The sequence below is a fragment of the Anabrus simplex genome, chromosome 1, assembly GCF_040414725.1.
Source record: "Anabrus simplex isolate iqAnaSimp1 chromosome 1, ASM4041472v1, whole genome shotgun sequence".
In the NCBI taxonomy this organism is placed as follows: domain Eukaryota; kingdom Metazoa; phylum Arthropoda; class Insecta; order Orthoptera; family Tettigoniidae; genus Anabrus; species Anabrus simplex.
In genome coordinates this window covers 1,273,278,503-1,273,294,292 of record NC_090265.1, presented here as the reverse complement: position 1 = coordinate 1,273,294,292, position 15,790 = coordinate 1,273,278,503, and the positions used below count along the sequence as shown (strand labels likewise).

General features: G+C 40.5%; 1 protein-coding gene across 1 annotated transcript in view; it reads right to left on the bottom strand.

Annotated features, from left to right (window-relative positions):
* Positions 1 to 15,790, bottom strand: part of LOC136858267 (A disintegrin and metalloproteinase with thrombospondin motifs 7) — an 852,495-nt gene that overhangs the window by 227,528 nt on the left and 609,177 nt on the right. The window lies entirely within an intron of this gene.

Below are 15,790 nucleotides of genomic sequence, written 5' to 3'. Positions count from 1 at the left end.
GTTAGCCCTTTACCTGGCCGCCCTTCCTCCAAAGAATCGACCTATTACTCATTTCTGGTGTACGCTGAGGTTCTAATCTTTAGAAGAGGAAATAGGGTTTCTAAATTTCTAGAGTTACTAACAATGAACTGAACCAACGTCCTTACTTCCACGACTAGGCAGCTCCCAAATCTAATACCAAATACAAATAAACATAGTAAATAATTCATGATAACGCAGTTTATCAGACGGGGATATTACGTACGTTAATGATCACGATTCTGATCATGACACTCAAAACCTCCTTAATTGAGTATAACAGCCGCACTTCCTTGTAGCTGTAGCAAGAAAACGAGTTCGAAAATAGAATAACAGGCAAAATGCTATTGGGGACATTGCTTTTCAAATGTTGTGTGCTTAGAGCGAATGTGGATAGCTGTGTACGATAAATCCGTTAGAGAGAACATATTAAGATCTATTGATACTGCTTGTAAATGGCATTTAGTGCAAATTCATTGGTGCTATACTACGTGTATGCCAATTATTCTTCCTTATCCATCTTCTTCTTTGTTCCCAAACTGGCGACAGGTCGAAATATGCTCCGGTACGCTGCTGGGGGCGCTGCTGGCTTCTGGACGTCATTGATTATGTATTTCAAGATTTTACAGTCTGTAGCAGAGACTCGGAGTGTTGTACTCAGCCTTATATTCCTCAGGTCGCGCTCAATCTCATTAGCTCAAGTCTTTTTTGGTGCTAACCTTGATGATGATGATGATGATGATGATAATGATGATGCTTGTTATTTAACGAGGCCTAACATCTAGGTCATCGGCCCCTAATGGTACGAAATGACAGGAAATGTAATGACAGTTTAAAAGTCCAAAACATACACTGACCAGAATTCAAAATGTAATGACGAAGAATGAATGGGTGAATATGAATTTAAAACAATCAGTGAATACCCCACATTCCCAGAAACTATCGTATCACTGATCAAGGGACTGCTTCTAAAGCACCATTCTGAATCGATGATGCTCCTTGTCTAAAGGGGTCAAAAATCCAGGTCATCGGCTCCTCATAATGGCACTTATCGCTAGTAAAGTAGAACCATGGTATTTGTAATGTTGCGGTACTAATCAAAAGTAGCGTAGACTCGCGGTATTCCGCACATTATGGTACTAATCACAGGCAACGCCCACACCCGTGGTGTTTCTCACATAATGGCAACGTTAGCCCGTGGTGTTCCGCATGTAGTGGTTCTAATCATGGGTACTGTACAGTAAATCCCACCCTTATTTTCACTCTGTTGCTACTAATCACAAACCTATTTTGTACCTAACATAGTGGTACTACTCACAAATAGAGGCGGCCTATGGTGTTCCCCGCGTGATGGTACTAATTACAAGTATTCTCATGGTTCTAATTCGATCATCCCTTGGTCGCCCCTTTTAGTCGCTTCTTACGACAGGCAGGGGATACCATGGGTCTATTCTTCGTCTGTGTCCTCCACCCACAGGGGTGGTGCTAACCTTTAAACCTTACACTATGCTAGTAGTATCTGCCAATTAAGTTTGTACGGTATCCTGTTCTCGTCCATACGTCAGACATGGCCAGACCGCCTGTTTCCTTAACTGGATTACTTCTTGAATTTTGTTGGCTGGTGATTGCCATTGTTTTCGGATAGTTTCCTTGTGGTTGTAGTCGCAGAGAGCAATGCCAAGAACCTGACTGAAGTATCGCATCTGAAAGATCTCCAGCATCTGGAGTTGTCCTTTCCATATCTCGAAACTTTCAGCAGGTCCGGTAGAATCAGCGAACGGAAGAGGCGGATCTTGGTCTTAAGTTCGTCTTATTCTTCTTCCACAAGCACCATCAGGGTGTTGCCTTTTCAATTATTTTATGTATTTTCGCACTCGATACTATATCTGCTCCCGACACAACAAATAGACTATAGCAGAAACAAAATGTTCTAATGACGCATGTTAGTGTTACTTCATCAAATAGAGAGGTGTGTAGTTACTATAGCGTGCGTGTCAAGATCAAAGTAAAGGTAGACTCGCCATATGACAAATCGTGAGAAGACAGTATTGCTGAATGAATGATTGAAAATCGCATTTAAATTAAACCTTTCAGGTGAAGATTATCTGGAATGAACAGTTTGTAGCATATATAAAAGGAAAAGTCCAAACGGGTTGTAATATTCACTACTACTGTATATCTCTTTTACCCAATACAAACCTGGCCATTGGCGATCTGGTCATTGACCCCAGCTGTCAGTGGTCACTGATGAGGCAGCGTGATCCGGAGTTCATTTGGTGGTCAGTTCCTTTCCGCTCCTCCTATAGCCAATAGCACATGGCTTCTCATCCAAGTGATGACCTCATATGATGTTTCTTAACTTCGTAAATTTCATGGGATCCATGTTAGAACATGGCTGCGCTGTTGACTCATTAACAGCAAGTATTAACTAAATAAATCTACTGCTATAAGAAAGAAAATAATGGGAGACTTCATACAAACTATTCCTATTGTTCTTGCCCTTCTTAGTGATTAGAAGTCCGGTTCCGGGGTTGATTCGTTAGCATGCTAGCCTTTGGTTCTCGGGTTCGATTCCCGGGCGGGTCGGAGGTACTTATCCTTCATCTGACTCGGGGACTGGATATGTGCACCAGGCCTCCCCGGGGGCCGCACACCGTTAGTGATTAGAGGCATCTAGGCTGCTGAAATTCTTGCGACGGTATTTGGAAATCTGCCGGTTAATGCGCATAGCTTTCTTGGTCTGAAATAATTAATTTCCAATTTGCATTAAGACTGCAGATTTGAAGTTAAATACTATATATCATGAATTGAAAACAAACCAGAAGTTTATATTTTAAGAAGAAGAAGTCTTGAAGCAATATTTTCTGTAACTATTACGTGGGACAATGTCACGACTAGAAATCTATGTTCGCCAGTCCCATCTCATAAGCTGTATGTCTGTGGGGTATCAGCCAGCTGAGTATGGTCTTCCTGGTACCTTTTGTTCCTATAGAATCAACTGTCATTTATTAACCTGAGTTACCTGTATGTAGTAAAGTCACAAGGATAAGAAATATTACACTATGCCCTTAGCTCAAGCACGAACCCGGTGAAGACATAGAATAACGATCAAAGGATACCACGGGCCATGATCGACTGTAACCCTCTGATTCGTTCATGGTACTTACTTTCACGTCTATTATGAACGTGATAATAGAAAATCTGTGGTAAAGAATGCTTCCAGACTATTAAAGCTCTAAGATTGACGTGATCTGGAGAGCGTGTGAAGGAAATTTACGCCGTAGGGCGATGGTATGTCTAACCTCAACCCAGTCATTGTATCATGTTTTGTTTCTCGCAATCTACGTAATAGTTACACTAAATTATTGTAATTTTCGCGAATGACTTATTGCACTTATCCGAATTACAACAAGCGCTAACAGACTCGCCAATTAACGGCGCACCTAGCACTCTTCTGCCCAGAGTGAGCTCAACAATAAGAAGGAAGTGTTATGTGTGCTAGTACACTAATAGCTTTTCGAAGAAGATCTTAACCGTAATGGCATAAAATAACATACGATATAGTTTGCAAGTCCAAGACAACAATTAGCTTTTTAAAAGAAGTAATGACGGAACTACGTATTATGACCCATAAATCACTTATTGTTCAATGATTCGTCTATCGTAGTGTGATATTATTTTGGTCGCTCTCGTATACTGTAGAAGATCATTTTAACGCCCGGTGCATAAATTTAAAGACTCCGCAACACATTTTCCTTTTCGGTTATTTTCATACTTTCATAAACAGAAAATTGTCGAGAGGTTTACGCAGAGTAAACAATATTGTGCATACAGCATATATACGCACGATTTAACGTGATTTGATAGAATCTGAGGATGTTCTTACAGAACGAAACATTTCATTCTTTGTTTATTAGTGTGTGTGTTTCTTTTTTCAGGTATGATAGTGTTATACGATTTATAAGTAGTGTTTTAGACAGACTGAAAACATTTAAAGTTGCATTATGATAGATTAATAAATACCTGAAGAAGAAAAGATTCATATTCTGTAATTAATTGTGTTTGAAGTATTCTATAGTATTTATTAATCTTGAATATATGCGTCTATTTTCAAAACCGGACAAGTCCAACAGATGCGTTTCAAACTGGAGACGTCAAACTGTTTTCCAACAAATGATCATTCATTTAGCTAAATGATCACACATCAGTATTATAAAGTATTATATGGCATATGGTTATAAAACATTTTCCTATGTTTTCTCATGTCTAGTTTTGAAACTATACGCCTCATTTAGTATCGATAAACTTAAAAGTCTGACTTGATGCAAACTGAAAAGAAAATGAATAAGATCTGTTATGCTAATCTCGTGTTAATGAAGAGTAGCCAACATCTTATAAAAAAAAATATGAAAAACTAATCACAGTATACAGGATGGTCGAAAACAACGTGAACCGTTTATATGAGCATTAGAGAGTTGGCCATACTGACGAATAAATTGAAAAACATAATTCGATATCTCGCGTCGTAGTCACTTTATCAGCTGCTGAAGTTAGCAAATCAGATCGTTTCGCGGGAGAATTCAAATGCGCTTTATGCGGCGATGTTGTTAAGGGCCAAATTCATAGTCGGCACTTATACATAAGTGGAACCCTTAAGTATTAATGGATCGCTTATAATAAGTGTCCGGCTCCATGGCTAAATGGTTAGCGTGCTGGCCTTTGGCAACAGGGGTCCCAGGTTCGATTCCCGGCAGGGTCGGGAATTTTAACCTTAATTGGTTAATTTCGCTGGCACGGGGGCTGGGTATATTTGTTGTCGTCATCGTCATTTCATCCTCATCACGACGTGCAGGTCGCCTACGGGAGTCAAATCAAAAGACCTGCATCTGGCGAGCCGAACTTACCCTTGGACACTCCCGGCGCTAAAAGCCATACGCCATTTCATTTTTTTACTTATAATAATTATTCGCTTATATTAGTTTACACTTCATAGACACCACTTAAAGAGCACACTCATTGATACGGTGAGTATTCACTGGAGATATGGCAATGCTGTATATTATGCCCATGCTTCCTGGATCGTGTAGTTCTGGCTTCCAAATAGTGGGATGATCTATTGTGTTTTGTTTATCGAAGGACATCGCGGGACCGCGCGCGACCTTCTTGAGGTAAAAAGATCGTCTATATTGCATTTGGTTATCAGAATGGATAACAAAACAGCGATCTGTGACGGCACCTGGAAGAACTTGTGTCGAAGTCTATACACATAATATAGAACAAGTAGACCGACGCAATTTCTCATCAGAATATGAATGACGTGGAAAAAACTTGTTGTGGAGATTGCAAACTACGAAAATGCCCAGAGTCTAATTTTCTTAATATAATAATATGTTTATAGTTATCAGGTACTCGCACCTATACAAATATTCATCCAATAGAATATATCCGTAGCCGTTACGTTGTAATAGGCCTAATTACTTTCGCCAATAAAATGTAAATAGTATGTTTTGATGTGCGATGCCATAATTTCAGAAACTTCTGATATAATCCGGCAAACGATTGGTTGACTAACCTCATATAATTAACACAAATCAATTTTAAAATAAATGGTGGTAGTGCAACACGTTCATTCTTCTTATAACTCAGTATAGTTCCTTGCTATTCCATAGGCGTACAGTCCATTAATTATCAACTTGTAACACGTTTCCAATTAATTAAGCGAAATACCGGTAATGATGATGGTGATAATAATAATAATAATAATAATAATAATAATAATAATAATAATAATAATAATAATAATAATAATAATAATAACCTGAAATTAAGAGGTGGCATACAATCTCAAAACAATATCTTCATTAATGGTGAGATAGTGATTCCTCTAGAGGTTATGTTCACTCTCTCAATCAAAGGAGCAAGAATATTCATAACTCTCACTTTACTAAAACGAAACCTTCTTCAAATTGTTGTTCACATTACATTTCGACAGGATTTTCCATCTCTACTGTGTGCACGGAAAGCATTCTGTGAATGAAATGCAACATATTCAGCAAAGTCATTATCCTCCATCTTGCTGCAACATAAGTGAGTTACCTAAGTGTGTGTGGGAGGTCCATAAATGGGACACTTCAGTAGGTAATATGAAATGAACCTGGCTTATAACGGGCATTTATATATAAGTCCCATCTATGAATATGGGCCTTAATCTCCGCGTGGCATAAGACCGGCTTCCGAGTACCAGTCTAAGAAAAAAAATCGCCATGGGAGGGTTTTGAACATGGACCTCCGAGCTAAACGCTGTGGTAACACCGGCTGAAGCACACGGTGTGTTTGGGTTTGATTTTCATTTCTCAGCATGAGAATCAAATTGATCTAAGCTACTTACAGATTTAGCAACATCTCTGCGCAAAGCCCATTTGAATTCGTCTGGGAAGCGATTTGGTTCTCTAATTTCAGCAGCACTGGGCGAGTTGGCCGTGCGGTCAGGGGTGCGAGCTTGCATCCAGGAGATAGTGGGTTCGAATCTCACTGTCGGCAGCCCTGAAGATGGTTTTCCGTGGTTTCCCATTTTCACACCAGGCAAATGCTGGGGCTGTACCTTAATTAAGGCCGCGGCCACTTCCTTCCAACTCCTAGTCCTTTCCTAAACCCATCGTCGCCATAAGACCTACCTGTGTCGTTGCGACGTAAAGCACATAGCAAAAAACACGTTTCACGTTGTTTATCCGACCACCCTGTATACGAGACCTATGCAGGGAATTTTGATTTGTGCACTTCGTCACACAGCTGTAATCAGGACAATAGGATGTGGAGCCTAGTTTCGAATGATGTTCTCGTTTGGCGTCATGGGCATGGTTTTATATTTTATGACCTCTTCCATAGTAGGAGAAAGCCTGTCAAGGCCAAGCAGGTCTTAATATAAAGAAGCTTTAATGGACTGGTAAAATGGTTATGAATAAAAATGACCGTTACACCGTAAAATATCCCGGTCTAGGCACGAGGACTTGAGAACGATCTCATTTACTCCACCCGTCTTGTTTGAATACATAACAAAACAAAACTAACTAATGGAATGAACTGACAAGTTAATTATCAATTGTTCTTCTAAATAAGACACTATAATTACTAGTATTACAAACACAAATATTTAATAAAGACATCCTGATGCGTTAGGCCAGAATGTTAAGCATAGACCATTTACACGGCCTTAAGAAACATTCATATGCATGAAAACTCAGACAAAGGACGATTGAAAAGACTTATGAGAGCAAAATCATAAATACCATCAGTGAACTCTAAACGTAGCATGTACTTCAACGATATCTTGCGTAAAGATGGCAAATTATGAATCATTTTAAAGTATAGGCAGGCCGGTATATACAGTAGGTATCATTACTCCCCTGTGCAAAACAGATATACCGCCTTCAAATTAAGAAACAGAGAACTGTACTAAATTGACTTATTTTCAAGTACCTATGTTATTATGTTTCTTCTATTTTAACTCCGACTAAATACAATTACTAAAAATTAACGCAGCTTATACAAAACTGAAATTATTATAACCGAAATTTACCTCAGCCTACTCAAAGATTTTATTAGAAACCAGAAGTGTCATTATTTAGATCATAACCTGCTTCCTCCTCGATCTTTCATTGGTTAATGAGTTTATCAGTTATTAATTGTCCAGTTTCATTGTGAGGTCATACTCAGTAGTAAGGACACAAAGGCGACTTTGATTGTCGCCTGACTGTAATGTTCTGAAATAGTTTATTATCCGTCTCAGTACAAAGTATTTCTGTTGATCAATTGGAAGCTGAATTACTCAAGTAAATTCTTAAAGATTTGTACAAATTCGAGTAGATATACTTTTATCGCCTTTCGTCTTGCAGAGCTGTGGAAAGGAAAGCCAGCTATCCGAAGTTATTATGTAAACAATACCAGTTTGGAGCTAGTGACATATACTACGCAAATGAAACGTCTTTCTAATACACATATTCAAGAGAGATAGAAGCTCTTCATAATTTTCTTTATAAATAACGTTAACTCAAAATAACTACCAGAAACAATTGAACTTTCTAGAAACACACAACACATAAGAATATTCAACAAACTAATACAATACTTTGGCGATTGGCCAGTGTTACCACCTATCATGTATTTTAGTGATACGTGACATTTACATATTCAAATTTGGGGTCTCTCTGGAGGTGACGCTACGTTCTGTGTTGAAACACTCAACTTTAGCTACGAGATTCTAGAAAGTTCGTCACCATATAAATACAGCTTTGAGGATAGAAATCTACGATTCTCATCTCCTCGTATGTGTGTTTCTTTAACAGCCTTATGAATTCAGCATTGCATCTTAAACTGAACAATCAAAATTGGTCTGGATATGGGTTGGTTTATAATGCAAAACGAATTAAAGATCCTACTCTGTGGTCATGTTTGTCGAACAAGTGGTTGGCAAGTATCTATTCGATGCTTTAACTGAATACTCTGAAAAAAAAAAACAATAGGTCCCAGTTGTAGTCGGGATTAAATAAAAAGAAAGTGGGAGTAGATTGGTCACATTCATAGAAGACGAATTGGATCAAGGGAGAAGCTTTCGAATTAGGGAAGACTTAGAACGAGGTTACAGCATTAGAAAATTGGTTTTCGGAGACGCCAAGGTACATGTTAATTATGCCCCACAGAAGTTATTTTATGTTCCGACAAGAAGGGGGCGTATTTGAGCACCTTCACATCACCATCCTTGCCAATGGAGGCGAAACTTGGACTTATACAGCATCCAGAGTCACAAGTCATATCAGTGACCCCGAAAAGTATGGATTAGACCCAAATATTGGTCGTTGTCGATTTTTTTTACATGTCACTCCCTCCCAACCCCCAACCGTACGGGTGCTTGGATGTCTTACACTCACAGTACTTTACTCCAGATAGTAAGTCATAACTTACGTGTACCAAATTTGGATGAGAGCTATACTGTAACATTCACACGTACATCCACAATCTCGGTCATTATGTAATTACCTTTTTCACCTCTTTTCACCCTCAGCCATGCCGATGGAGACTTAAAAAGGCATCCGAAGTGTCACTATTCATCTCATCGACCGCAAAAACTTCAGAATCGATGATTATTTTTCATGTAACTCTGTCCCAACCCCTAACCGTAGGGGTACTAGGAGTGCCTAACCCTCACAGCATTTTTCTCCAGTCATATGCGTACCAAGTTTGTTTGAGAGCTCTTCTGAGTCATACACACATACATCCACACATAATCTCGGTCATTTTGGACATTTCCTTTTTCAGCCCTTCTCACCACCTTTGAAAAAGAAGCAGCAATCCAGAAAGGAGTGAGGAAAGGCTGGAGTTTGTCCCCCGTCCTTTTCAATGTTTACATAGAACAGGCAGTAAAGGAAACCAAAGAGGAATTCGGAAAGGGAATCACAATCCAAGGAGAGAAAATCAAAACCTTGAGATATGCCGATGATATTGTTATTTTATCTGAGACTGCAGAAGATCTCGTGAAGCTGCTGAATGGTATGGACGAAGTCTTGGGTAAGGAGTACAAGATGAAAATAAATAAGTCCAAAACAAAAGTAATGGAGTGCAGTCGAACGAAGGCAGGTGATGCTGGAAATATTAAATTAGGAAATGAAGTCTTAAAGGAAGTAGATGAATATTGTTACTTAGGTAGTAAAATAACTAACGATGGCAGAAGTAAGGAGGACATAAAATGCAGATTAGCACAAGCAAGGAAGTGCTTTCTTAAGAAAAGAAATTTGCTCACTTCAAACATTGATATAGGAATTAGAAAGATGTTTTTGAAGACTTTCGTGTGGAGCGTGGCAATGTATGGAAGTGAAACATGGACGATAACTAGCTCAGAAAGAAAGATAATAAAAGCTTTTGAAATGTGGTGTTACAGAAGAATGCTGAAGGTGAGATGGATAGATCGAATCACAAATGAAGTGATACTGAATCGAATTGGCGAGAGGAGATCGATTTGGCTAAATTTGACGAGAAGAAGAGAGAGAATGATAGGACACATCTTAAGAAACCCAGGAATTGTTCAGTTGGTTTTTGAAGGAAGTGTAGGTGGTAAGAACGGTAGGGGTAGACGAAGGTATGAATATGACAAGCAGATTAGAGCAGATGTAGGATGCAGTAGTTACGTAGAAATGAAAAGATTAGCACAGGATAGGGTGGCATGGAGAGGTGCATCAAACCAGTCTATGGACTGATGACTCAAACAGCAGCAACAACAACAACAACAACAACAACACTATATGGCGATAGCGGCTGAACTTGGACTTAAATGCCATCCTGAGTGTCACTATTTGTCTCAGCGATATCGAAAACTATTGATTCAGCACTAATGTAGGTCGTTTTTCATTATTTTTACATGTCACTCCTTCCCCACTCCACCGCTAGGGACGCTTCATGTGTCTTACTCCCACAGTATTTCTCTCCAGATAGTATTAAGTCATACGTGTACCGAATTTCGTTGAAATTCCATCTTTGTCCAAAGTCACACCTGTTTAATCTTTCAGCTTCGCCTATATCATTACGTAAAGATATTGCTCCTTAACTATGTGCAGTCCGCCTTTGTGGTGTAGTGGTTAGTGTGATGATCTGCCATCCCCGGAGACCAGGGTTCGATTCCCGGCTCTGCCACGAAATTTGAAAAAGTAGCACGAGGGCTGGAACGCGGTCCACTCAGCCTCGGGAGTTCAACTGAGTAGAGGGGGGCTCGATTCCCTCTTCAGCCATCCTGGAAGTGGTTTTCCGTGGTTTCGCACTTCTTCTCCGGACAATTGCCGGCATGGTATCTGACTTAAGGCCACGGCCGCTTCCTTCCCTCTTCCTTGTCTGTCACATTAAACTACTTGCTTGATTGCTTGATGTGCTTGAAACCGTAATCGTTCCAAAACAAAACAAACCCCACGGCGCAGAATCACTGACGGGCCTACCAAGTGACCGCTGCACATCCCGAAGGCCTGCAGATTACGAGGTGTCGTGTGGTCAGCACGACAAATCCTCTCGGCCGTTATCCTTGGCTTTCTAGAACGGGGCCCCTACCTCACAGTCAGATAGCTCCTCAATTGCAATCACGTAGGCTGAGTAGACCTCTAGCCAGCCCTCAGATCTAGGTAAAAATCAGTCGTGGCCAGGAATCGAACCTGGGGCCTCCGCGTAAGGGGCTGACCTGCTACCGCTATACCGCCGCAGGGCCGGCACCATAACCCTTCAGTATTTTGTCTTGATACCCTATAATAAGCCATTCATATTTTAGAGATAATAATAATAATAATAAATCCCACTAAATCATTTTGCCGGTTTTGGAGACTCCAAGGTGACGGAATTTTGTACGACAAGGGTTCTTTCAAGTGCCAGTAAATCTACCGACACGAAGCTGAAATATTTCAGCACTTTCAAATACCACCTGATTGAGCCGGGATCAAACCCGCCAACTAAAGCTCAGAAGACTACGCAGCCCAGCATATTACAGAATAATTACCTATGTTCTTTGTATGACTGAGCCTGAACTCAAGACCTTAATTTACCGACGTCCGGCTCCATGGCTAACTGCTCAGCTTGCTGATGTTCGGTCCAAGGGATGCTCGGTTCGATTCCCAGTCGGGGCGTGGATTTTACTTTCATTGCTTTATTTCTCTATCTCGGAGACTGCGCCTTTTTATTGTCTTCAAAATTAGATTCCATCCTAGGAAGGGCTCCAGAACTTTTCTTTTTGCTAGTTGTTTTACGTCGCACCGACACAGATAGGTCTTATGGCGACGATGGGACAGGAAAGGGCTAGGAGTGGGAAGGAAGCGGCCGTGGCCTTAATTAAGGTACAGCCCCAGCATATGCCTGGTGTGAAAATGGGAAACCACGGAAAACCATTTTCAGGGCTGCCGACAGTGGGGTTCGAACCTGCTATCTCCCGAATACTAGATACCAGCCGCACTTAAGCGACTGCAGCTATCAAGCTCGGTGGCTCCAGAACTCACAGACGAGCAGGTCACCAATGGGCGTCAAATAGAAAGACCTTCACGAGGGCCAATTAAATGTGTCTATGACTGTTAAGGAACTATGCTAATGTGTAGTACTCACAATATACTATAGATACCTGTACTCCTAAATTTAAAAAAAAGTACACGAGGGGTTTGTGTCTCTTGGTCCTTGGCTTACCAAGATTACTACTGCGCACGTAGATGACCTGCAGATACTGGAGACGACGTGGTCAGCGTTGTGACATACTCAGGCATAATGCTTACTCTCATGACTGGTTCCACTGCCTCTCGTAGCAGACAGCTTCTAAGTTGATATCGCGAAGCTATAATATAATTTATAATTTCGTGTGGCTATTTGTAGCCAAGTGCAGCCCTTGTAAGGCAGACCCTCCGATGAGGGTGGGTGGCATCTGCCCTTTGTAGGTAACTGCGTGTTATTGTGGTAGAGGATAGTGTTATGTGTGGTGTGTGAGTTGTAGGGATGTTGGGGACAGCACAAACACCCAGCCCCCGGGCCATTGGAATTAACCAATGAAGGTTAAAATCCCCGACCCGGTCGGGAATCGAACCCAGGACCCTCTGAATCGAAGGCCAGTACGCTGGCCATTCAGCCAACGAAGCTGAGTGAACTACGTTCCAACCATAAGTCCAGAATAAAAATCACTGAAATCGAACTCAGGGCCTCTGAGTAAGAGGCAGCCACGTTGCGTCTACATCACGGGGCTGACCACTATTGTTTTAACCTTGTTTCAGTTAATACTTTCAGAGATGGTCAAACAGTGCAGAAGTCAATGTTTTCTTTTTGATATCTTCTTATGTAATGATTAGGGCTCGGATGTTTAAGACTTAAAACTAGCCCAAATAAGCAAGCAAATATGACCTCAAAAGTGACAAAATATGACGTGAAAATTACAAGATATGACCCAAAAATGATTAATCGAAATATGGCCATTAAAAATAAGTTATAAATCGAAACGGAAATTCCTTGGATACATACTTGTTAACTAAATTATTTATTGTTATTTTCATATTAATTTTCTAAATAAACATATTTAGCATTTATGTACAGTCTATTGTCCTTGATTCACTTATAAAACACTTGTGAATACATACCTGTAAAGATTGCTAGATCACACAAAATTTTAAAAGTCCATTTGATTGTTGTACCGAAAGTTCAACGCTTCTCATAATTTCAATACCTGAATGAATTTCTAAGCTAGTAGCTTCTAAACGAGTAATTGCACTCGATATAATTCCTAAGTTCGAGTTAATATATGCCATACTTTCTGACAAACTGTTGGAAAACAATTCCTGCGCAGTCTTGATGCAAAATGTAAACTCGTGTCCTCATCCCGAGGTGGTGCAGCTCTTTTTAGGCACACCCCCATTTTAACCACATACTAGCCCTCCTGCCATTCCTAAATTTCTGATAGTACCGGGAATCGAACCCTGGCCCCCGCAATCTTGATGGAAGAGGCAGAGTATTCCACTTGTATTAACTTAGGATGTAAAACCGAGAAACAGTTTTGTGAATACTACTTCGCATTCTATAATTTAAAGATGACTTTGCACTGCTATAGCTGTCGTCAAACCACCGAAATATGACCGGAATGTGACGTTTCTACGAAAATAGTTCAAAATATGACCTTATGACAAAATAGCCAAAATGTGCGTTTATATGACAAATAACAACCACTTGATTGTGACGATAATCACCTGATTTGCACTAAAATCTAATCAGGCAAGGAAATAGAGACAAGGAAAAAATATTTCCTAAACATTCGATTCCTAGTAATGATACTAACTTCATCCTATACACTGAGCGCGTTGGTTGCGTGGTACGCGCCACGTAGCTGTAAGTTTGTATTCGGGAGACGGTGGGTACGAAACCCACTATAGACAGTCTTGAAGGTGATTTTCCGTTGTTCCCCATTTTCATACCAGGGGATGAACCTTAATTAATGCCATGGTTACATTCATCCCAATTCTGGCTTTCTCCCATCCCGTCGTCTACGTCGAAAACTTGAGTTAGTGCCACGTTGAAACACTGTAAGGGTCGATGACCTAAATGTTAGGCTTCTTACAACAACAATCAATAACAAAACATTAGGAAAAAGAAATAATTGTATACGTTACGGCACAAGTCATTGCCATTGTTATTGTTCTGAGAGACACGAAGTACCCATTGAACCGTTCGAACTTGATTAACTGCGGAAAGTTAATTTACCACAGTAGTCATTTATGTATCAAGCACATGAAAAGCAAATTCGTAGAGGACGAATGCAGGGTTTCCGGACGAGGCGCACCCGAGTCAGTAATACAGAATGAGTGCACTGAACTTCGCATGTGTGTACATAATATAACATTTAAGGATCTAAAGTTGGATTTAAAATAAAATAAAATAAAATGTTGCATTTAGTCATATTTTCTCATATTCGTGGCTATTCCTTCTGTGGATCAGTGCAAGAGTGTCGGTCTCTGGATCCCAAGATAGCGGGTCCAAACCCGAAAGAGGAGCTCGGATTTTTGAAAGGCGGGAAACAGTCCGTTCAACACTCCATGTCGTATGATATCCGCATGTAAATGATCTCTGGTAACACATTTGGTGTTTACTCGACAAAATTCATTAAATCTCAACCACAGGCGCGCAAGGGAGATTCGGTTTACTGTGCCATCTATTAGGCCTAGAGTAAAACGGAACGTTGAAAACCGACCTCGGTAGCTGGAGTCGCTTAAATGCGGCAAGTATCCAGTATTCGGGGGATATTGGGTTCGAGCCCTACTGTCAGAAGCGCTGAAGACGGTTTTCCGTGGTTTCCCATGTTCATACCAGGCTGCACCTTAATTAAGGCACCGGGCGAGTTGGCCGTGCGGTTAGGGCCGCGCAGCTGTGAGCTTGCATCCGGGAGATAGTGGGTTCGAACCCCATTGTCGGCAGCCCTGAAGATGGTTTTCGGTGGTTTCCCATTTGTACACCAGGCCAATGCTGGAGCTGTACTTTAATTAAGGCCACGGCCGCACCCTTCCGACTCCTAGTCCTTTCCTATCCCATCGTCGTCGTAAGATCTATTTGTGTCCGTGCAACATAGAAGCAACTTGTAATGAAATGAACATCAAAATTGACGAGTAGACAACCGGATGGCGTCAAATTAAAATGCCCGCACATGGTAGCTCAGTCATTAATCACATCATTGCCCTTCACAACTAGCATCAACAGCATTACCTTCCCAGTTTTTAATAAAGCAGCGAGATACGAAACATTTTCGTACCTTTTCTCAGTTTGGCTCAACCAGAATTAAGTATTAAAGAGGGTAATGGCCCAAATGATACAGCTGTAAAGCGTAACACCGCTTAGACGTATGATATATCGTACAGAAAATTAAAATTGCATCATGTCATAATCACTCACATAACTCATTTTATAATTTAATGATAGACCGGTTTCGGCACGTCAGGAACGATCAGGTTTGAATATATTTTGGACTAAAATGGATACATGTTCTGAGACACTGCTTTTGGGATAATAAGCATGATTTACGCATACTGATAGATTGATTGTCGATGTCCAAGTACTTACTGTACATTAGATTAGAGAAAACACACAAAATGTGCAAGGTAGTGTAGATTTCTCACGTACAGAATATCAACTCTAACGATTGGAGTATGAGTAAAGAGGAAAATTGAGACACTCTACACAAAGCACTAGTACGGGTAAATACTTACAATTAGTATGAGGGAGTTTACTAACACTC